Source organism: Nannospalax galili, unplaced genomic scaffold (genome assembly GCF_000622305.1).
Source record: "Nannospalax galili isolate Female #2095 unplaced genomic scaffold, S.galili_v1.0 scaffold737, whole genome shotgun sequence".
Lineage (NCBI taxonomy): Eukaryota > Metazoa > Chordata > Mammalia > Rodentia > Spalacidae > Nannospalax > Nannospalax galili.
In genome coordinates, this window is record NW_008341172.1 from 2,338,661 (window position 1) to 2,345,850 (window position 7,190).

Here is a 7,190-nt window from a genome sequence, read left to right on the forward strand (position 1 = left end):
TACCGTGCATGTGCAGAGGGTGAGTGGGAGGGGGAAAGGAGAGGGGGAGAAAGAGAGAGAGAGAGAGAGAGAGAGAGAGAGAGAGAGAACATTTAATTCTTTTCTTTTGAAGTCTTGCTGCCTTAGCAGTGCAATACACATTCAAAAGTTTATGAAAGGTTTCCTTTGTAATAATCATCCTGGGATTCTGTGACAGATGGAAGATTTTTGTAAATTTAATAACATATATAACCAAAGGCAACTGTTAAACTAGAATTAGATAGGAATAGTCAATAGAACAGTCACCATGTATAAAATGTCCTTGCAAAATCCTTCATATGAAACCTTATACCTAAAGAATTTGAGGCAGTTAATAGATAGAGATTATTTCTGCAGGGTGGTAAAGGATAACACTTAACCCCTTTGATGAGGGTTTTATTCAACCTCCCAGAGCACAGATGTCTTTCAGCAGTTAAGACTTAGGCAGGGAGGAGGTGGGAAAACAGAATGAAGTCCATGTAAATCCCAATTAAAACATTGTCTTATGAGTGAACTTCGAGCTAATCCATTTTAAAATAATGGGAGCTATGGAGCTCAGTCTCCCCAGGACCCAGCAGAACAGAAGACTCTCAAGTCTGGCCAGTGTCCCTCCTTTCTATGCTGACAGCTCTCCAGAGCAGGTGTGCCCTCTCTGCCACTGCACTGTGGCCACCCTTGCAGATGTCTCTGTGTGATAAAAAGTAAAGGAGGGGTCTCTCAAAGGAAGGAATTAGCCACATGAAGAGACAACCTGCAGAAGGGACAAGATCTTTGACACTGTACATCTGACAGTGAAATAAAATCTAGACTCTGAAAAGATAACCCAATCAGTAAATGAGCTAATGAAATGAACAGAAGATAAAGTACAAATGGCCAATGAATGTATGAAAAAAGATAAAGCTCATTAGGTATTAAAGAAGTACGAATCGAGAATCCTTCTGCCCTGGAGCTTGCATCTCGCCGCTCCAGCCTCCGGGGCCACGTTCCATTCTTTCAGCCCGCGACCAGCCCAGAAAAAAAAAAAATCCTTATTAATATATTTTCTTGCTCGGTACATACCTTGAAGCGAGCAAAAATTTGTTGCAGTCAACCGTAACCATGAGGGAAATCGTGCACATCCAGGCCGGCCAGTGTGGCAACCAGATCGATGCCAAGTTCTGGGAGGTGATCAGCGATGAGCACGGCATCGACCCCACCGGTACCTACCACGGGGACAGCGACCTGCAGCTGGATCGCATCTCGGTGTACTACAACGAAGCCACAGGCGCCAAGTATGTTCCTCGAGCTATCCTGGTGGATCTAGAACCTGGGACCATGGACTCTGTTCGCTCAGGTCCTTTTGGCCAGATCTTCAGACCAGACAACTTTGTTTTTGGTCAGTCCGGGGCAGGTAACAACTGGGCCAAGGGCCACTACACAGAGGGGGCGGAGCTGGTCGACTCTGTCCTGGATGTGGTACGGAAGGAGGCCAAGAGCTGTGACTGCCTGCAGGGCTTCCAGCTGACCCACTCGCTGGGTGGAGGCACTGGGTCTGGAATGGGCACCCTGCTCATCAGCAAGATCTGAGAAGAGTACCCTGACCGCATCGTGAACACCTTCAGCCTGGTGCCCTCACCCAAAGTGACCGACACAGTGGTGGAGCCCTATAATGCCACCCTCTCCGTCCATCAGCTGGTAGAGAACACTGATGAGACCTACTGCATTGACAACTCAGCCACTATGAGCGGCGTCACCACCTGCCTGTGCTTCCCTGGCCAGCTCAATGCTGACCTCCGCAAGCTGGCAGTTAACATGGTGCCCTTCCCACGGCTCCACTTCTTCATGCCTGGCTTTGCTCCTCTCACCAGCTGTGGAAGCCAGCAGTATCGGGCCCTCACCGTGCCTGAACTCACCCAGCAGGTCTTCGATGCCAAAAACATGATGGCTGCCTGTGACCCCTTTGCCCCCATGCCATGGCCGGTACCTCACCGTGGCCGCTGTCTTCCGTGGGCGCATGTCCATGAAGGAGGTGGACGAGCAGATGCTGAATGTGCAAAATAAGAACAGCAGCTACTTCGTGGAATGGATCCCCAACAACGTCAAGACCGCTGTCTGTGACATCCCTCCACGTGGCCTCAAGATGGCTGTCACCTTCATTGGCAACAGCACAGCCATCCAGGAGCTCTTCAAGCGCATCTCCGAGCAGTTTACAGCCATGTTCCGCCGGAAGGCTTTCCTCCACTGGTACACAGGTGAGGGTATGGACGAGATGGAGTTCACTGAAGCCGAGAGCAACATGAACGACCTCGTCTCCGAGTACCAGCAGTACCAGGATGCCACTGCAGAAGAGGAAGAGGATTTCGGTGAGGAGGCAGAAGAGGAGGCCTAAAGGCAGAGCCCTGCGTCACCTCAGGCTTCCCAGTTCCCTCAGCTTTCTTCGCCTGCCCCTTTCCTCCTTCAGAATTTATTTCTACTGCCTCTGTCCTGGTTTTTTGTTTTGGGGGATGAATAGTGCCTGGCACATAGTAGGCGCTCAATAAATATTTGTTTGTGGAACGTCTCCTTTCTCTTTCCACTCTGATGGACCCAGCTTTCTGCCCTTCTGGGTTACCTTTTATTTCCTCCTGGTACCCACTTCTCATAACTGTTCAGTTTAATATTCTTCCAGAAAAATTTTACAGGAAACTTGAGTCTCTTCCAGATCCCATTTAGAACCAGCCCAGTGCTGAAAACCGACAGTGGCCACCATCCCAAGCCTAAGTAGTAGATGACGGAATGAGGGTTAGGCATGGCAGGTCCCAGTCACTGGTGGGAAGAGGGTGGGTTTTCAGTCTGTGTTTCACCTATTCCATCTCAGCCTCAGGAGGGAACTATACAGTATTGTCTCCACCTACGGTCCCCCAGCTATCCTCAGCTGCATCTGTCTTTGGAGGTGTCTGTCTGTTGCTTTGGGTCACTCCCCCACCCCCATTTTTCCTACACTTCAGATTTCTATTTTGTGTTGAACTTGCTTTTTTTTCATATTGAATTTCAGATGGCATTTCCCCAAGAGCCAAAAATAAATGGGAATTGGAAAAGAAAAAAAAAAAGAAGTACGAATCATACACACCTACACATAAAATAAAAATGAAAAATAAAAAGATCTTTAAAAAAAGAAGACAAATAGCAAATGCTGGCAGGTATGTGGGCTAAAGGGAAACCTTATACACTACTGATGGGAATGTAAACTGGTCCAGACTCTATGGAAATGAGTATAGGGGTTTCTAAAAAATAAAAATAAAAAAAAACCCAACAGAAATCAGTCTACCATCTGACCCAGCTGTACCATTCCCAGGTATTTACCCAAAGGACTGTATCACAGAGATACTTGCACATCAATGTTTCCTGCAGCACTTTTCCTAACAGCTAAGCTGTGGAATTGGTCCAGGTACCAGCAACAGAGGAATAAGGAAAATATGGAACACATATACAATGAATTTTTTTCAGTCATAAAGAAGAAAGAAGTTATGTTTTTGCAGGAAAATGGAAGCAACTGGTGACAATTAGTGAGTAATTGTTAGTCAGAAAAACAAATATGACATTTTTCTCACTCATGGTCCCTATGTTTTCTATAGTCATATAAATCATGTGTGCATGAATTAAGTGAAAGTAGAAGAGACTAGACTAAGAAAACAGAGGAGCGAATAGGAGGGTGGGAGTGAGAGAGGAGGGTGGTGGGAAGAAGACGGGGAAGACATGCTAGTATGCAGTATGGACTGGTAAGAAAAAAAGTGTTTTAATTTGAAATCAACTATAGAGATGGAGAGATGGTTCAGTTCATAAAGCACCTGCCTTGCTGCCAGGTGTGGTGGCACACACCCTTAATTCCAGCACTCAGGAGGCAGAGGCAGGTGGATCTCTATGAGTTTGAGGCCAGCCTGGTCTGCATAGTGAGTTCTAGGCCAGCAAGGGCTACATTGTGAGACCCTATCTCAAAAAAAAAAAAAAAAAAGCATTTGTTTTGCAAGTTTGAGGACCTGAGTTCAAATCCCAAGAACTCATGTAAAAAGTCAGGTGCCTGTAACCCCAGTGATGCTGAGACAGGAGGCACAGAGAGGTCCCTGTAGGGTCACTGACCAGCTGGCTTAGCCTACTTGAAAAGTTCCAGGACAATAAGAGTCCCTCACTCAAGATTATCTCTGACGTGTACATGCACACTATGGTTGTGGGCACCCATATCCACACATGCACACACACACACACACACACACACACACACACAATGAATAAATATTCTTAAAATAAAGACAAGTAGAGTGGGAGAGTTGGCTCAGTGGTTAAGAGCATTGACTGCTCTTGCAGAGGACAGGGGCTTGATTCCCAGCACCCATATGGCAACTGACAACTATCTGTAGCTCCAGTTCCAGTGGGATCTGATGCCCTCTTCTGACCTCTGTGGGCATAGCACCACACAGGTGCACGTACGTACATGTAGGCAATACACTCATACATATAAAATAAAAATAATATATAAAATATTTTTAAAACTAAACACAAGTACAAAAAAAGTCCCTTTATATAAAGTCCCTTCATATTATTTTTTCTTTAAGAAAAGGAGAGAAATGCTGGGCTTGGAGGCACGTGCCTTTCTTTAATCTCAGCTCTCAGGAGACAGAGGCAGGACGATCTCTGTAAGATCTAGGTCAGCCTGGTTCTGCATAGTGATTTCCAGGTTGGCTAGGACTAGAGAAACCCTGTTTTTAAAAAAAGGAGAGATGAAAGGAAATGAGAGAAGGGGAGGGAAGAATGGAGGGAGGGGGAAGGAGGGGGAAAGAAAAAGAAGAAGGGGTAGAGCCAAGAGTTCATCACCAAGCTACACTCCAACCCACATTTTATTTCCTAGTCAAACTAAGAGAGAGAGGGTATTTACTGACTTTTTGGTAATCCAGTACATGGCTAGATTTGTAAGTCACAGGCACTTGAGATGAGGTGAGGCACGCGGCCCCAGTGAGTGGCACACTGCTGTGGTATTTGTCTCTGGCCCTGCTCCTGCCTCCCTCTTGCTCTGCTCTGTCTCTCGGAGAATGGCTAGTGAGCCTCTGCTCAAGCCCTTCCAGCTGCTTCTGATGGGTTCTCTCGGTTTTGCTGCATGTGGAAGCTGCTTCTTTCTCTCTAGCATCTCATTTCACTCTCTTCTAATTATTATTTCTTTATTCCCATATTCATCTTTTGGTGTTTTTTCCCCTTTATTAATGTTCTTTACCAAATTTCCATATGAATCTGTTTTATTATATATATATAATTCATTATTCATTTATAAGAAAATTTTCTTTCCTTCGCCTCTACCCTGGGCTCAATCAAGTTCCTTTCCAAACCTTCCTGTTTTGTTTTGCTTTTTTCTTTCTTTACATATGTTCTCTTCATTTCTGATTCAAGACAGTTTTCTAAATACTTTCCTAAACTTGTTTGCATACAATTAATTCAGAGTGAAATGTTGTCATTTTATTTTGTGATTTTTTTTAACCTGTTTCATTTTGCTTTTCAATGCTGAGAATTGAACCAGAGCGTTATGCATGCTAGGGAAACACTCTACCATGAGTACATCCCAAGCCCCCTTTTCACATTTTCCTTTGAGACAGGGTCTTACCACATTGCCCAGGCTGGTCTTGAACTTGTTCTCCTCCTGCCTCAGCCTCCAGTTGCTAAGAATACAAGCCTGCACTTCTAGACCGTCCCTTGTGCTGTCTTTTCAGTGGAATAATTTTCAGCAGTTGAGGTATGTCCAAAATTACTTTGTGATTTTTTTCATAATAACTATATGAATTTATTCATTTTTTGTTTTCTTAATTGATACCAGGATGAGTTACAAGATTCTTACTTCAATAGAATCCTCTTCTGTACCAAAGTAGACAAAGTGCAGTTTCTTTAGTTGAGGGGAAATAGCAAACATATCTTCAGCTCTGATATTTTGGTCCTCTTTTTCCTTGCAAGACTGTAAGTTATCCCCTTTCAGACTCCCTTGCCAAACACAGCCTTTACTCTCTTTTCCTCTCTCATAGAATCTAAGAGTCTTGCAGACATAATATTACACAAACCACCCCCTGGTGCTGGGAATCCCAGCAGGACCACCTTGTACATGTGCACGTACTCTGGACTGCACCCTACGCAGGCCTCATCACAGTCTGGGCTGCCTTTCCTGTTTAAAGTGTCCCACAGCAGAAAACGTCAGGGCGCTGTCAAACCCAGGATGGACTTGCTTTTCTGGAAACTTTTTCATATGTACTTCATGCTTTTCCCCCACCAAACTTCTCTCTTGAAGCAAAACTTAAGAGTCAGCCATTGGAATTTGGTCATATTTCCCCCCAATCTATTCAATTTGATGTGTTTTCTCATTGTTTGGGGATGGTTAATGGGTTTGTTTTTTTTTTTTTCCTCCAAGCTGTTCAATTTGAAAAGTGTTTTCATTGGTTTTTGAATTTTGTTGTTGTTCTTTGCTTAGATTATTTTAAAGTTTGGGCTTTGTCTGTCTTGAATTTCTATAAGGGCACTTTACAGTTTCCACCTGTGTGTGGTGTGTGTGCGTGTGTGTGTGCGTGCGGTGTGTGTGCACGTGTGTGTGCATGTGTGCGTGTGTGCATGTGTGTGTGTGTGTGTTTTCCTGACTGTCCTGCTCTGTATTTGAAGGGTTGGTAGCCCAGTCAGTACTGAAGCTGCCACCTCATCTTCAGTGAATGAGAGCTCCATCAAGGTGTTTCTGAGTTTGGACCTTCTAGGAAAAGTCTGTTGAGTCCAAGGAGAGCAATTTATTCTGGTTCTGTTCAGTGCTGGGGGTTGAATGCAGGGCCTCATGCACACTAGGCAAACACTGCCATTGAGCTATACTCCCAGCCCCTCCACTGTTAGATGAATTCCAACTTCCACTTCTCCCTGAGGCTTTGACTTGTCTTCTGCGGGGTTCAGAGCAGTTCTGCCATCTGCTGCTAAGGCAGGACCAGGTTCCAAGGTTCCAACCTGGCGGCAATTACCACTGCTCAGATGTGTTGGATACTAATATGGGTTCTCAGGTGCCAGAAAATGCCTGAATGGCATCCTTGATCAAGAGGACAGGTGACTCATGACACTTACAGGACATTTTGAGAGATGCTCATAGTCCCCTAGAGCTTAGTTGACTTAGGAGGGCAAGGAGCAAAAACTGTCCTTTATGTCCTTCTCAC

At 45.0% G+C, this 7,190-nt stretch overlaps 1 pseudogene across 1 annotated transcript; it reads left to right on the top strand.

The window, feature by feature from the left end:
- Nucleotides 1-967: 967 nt before the first annotated feature.
- On the top strand, nucleotides 968-2,553 carry LOC103736997 (annotated as a pseudogene). Its single transcript, XR_001872523.2, has one exon. The product of XR_001872523.2 is annotated as a tubulin beta-7 chain pseudogene (transcript).
- The last annotated feature ends 4,637 nt before the right edge of the window (nucleotides 2,554-7,190 follow it).